Source organism: Manis javanica, chromosome 8, assembly GCF_040802235.1.
Source record: "Manis javanica isolate MJ-LG chromosome 8, MJ_LKY, whole genome shotgun sequence".
NCBI classification, from domain to species: Eukaryota; Metazoa; Chordata; class Mammalia; order Pholidota; family Manidae; genus Manis; species Manis javanica.
The window spans coordinates 72,471,781-72,473,008 of record NC_133163.1 but is presented as its reverse complement, the minus strand read 5'-3'; the positions used below and the strand labels follow the sequence as shown (position 1 = coordinate 72,473,008).

Genomic DNA, 1,228 nt, shown 5'->3' with positions numbered 1-1,228 from the left:
ACTCTGATAAAAGCAAGCTCTGAACTGAGTCCTTCATTGTATTTTTCTAAAGAACTCACTTCTCATGAGCAAGTGTTCAATATCATATAGTCAGGAAATCATTACATTATTAAAATTTAATTTTTTCTTTAACTATATCCCAATATTTTGAATATATGTACATGTTTCAGGACACCTGCAATTAAACTATAAATTTTGCTATCTTGACTACCACATTAAAAATAAATAAGATCTTTAAGTAAACATGTTTCCAAATCATATTGCCATTGTAATATGAAGCTATTCCCTGAAGAGTAAAAGCTCTGCTTGTTCAGAAAAGTCAATGATTAGGTCTTTACAAGCAATTGAGGTTCTGTTTTTGTTCTAAACGTTCCTTTACTAACTTTTCCAAAGAGAAAAGATGCTCATCTGTATCTTCTGGTACAACATTCCTAATAGAATTTGCAAGTTCAAAGAGGTACTCTGTATTTCTTCCACTTGGACCTGCTGCATTAAAAATTTGTTCAGCAATGTCTTCCAGAGGAGCAGGACCAAGATAGTTAGGATTATCACATGTTCCAATATACAGCAACACACTGAATGGTTCTGTTGTGGGATCTTTTGGATAAAAAATGACGGCCGTGGTCCTGTAACCTCCTTTCTCTCTGAAGTCAAGGTATTCTTTCACTTCTTCTTCCTTTCCTACTGGCAGTCTGTAAGCAACACCCCATACACAACCCCCAGGATCTTCAACAAGAGTCACAACTCTTCCAGGCTTGCCGGGGACCCCGTGGTGGTCTGTGCTGCCCTGCCAGAAGCGCCTGCTGTAGCCTGCGATGTATCCGAACATCTTGTCCTGATAGGGGAAATCCACTTTCCAGATCAGCGACCCGTAGCCGAAAACCCACATCTTTCCTCGGCTCCTCTGCCACAGCGGCTGTCAACAGCTCCCTGTGCGTGTGCGGGCAGGGACTGCTGTTTCTGTATTTTTTTATTACTTGTACCCAACATTCATCCCACTTATAATTTTTAATGAAATATAACACATACAGTATCCTATTAATTTCAGGTATACATCATAGTGATTTGATATTTTTATACAGTATGAAATGATTCTCATAAATCTAGTTGCCATCTGTCTCCATACAAGTTATTATAGTATTGACTGCATTCCTTATGTTGTATATTCTATTCCCATGATTTATTTATAAGTAGAACTTTGTACCTTTTATTTCCTTCACCTACTTCA

The 1,228-nt window shown here is 37.8% G+C and overlaps 1 pseudogene; it reads right to left on the bottom strand.

Moving 5' to 3' along the window:
• Nucleotides 1-284: 284 nt before the first annotated feature.
• Nucleotides 285-949, bottom strand: LOC118967780 (glutathione-specific gamma-glutamylcyclotransferase 2 pseudogene; annotated as a pseudogene).
• Nucleotides 950-1,228: the final 279 nt, after the last annotated feature.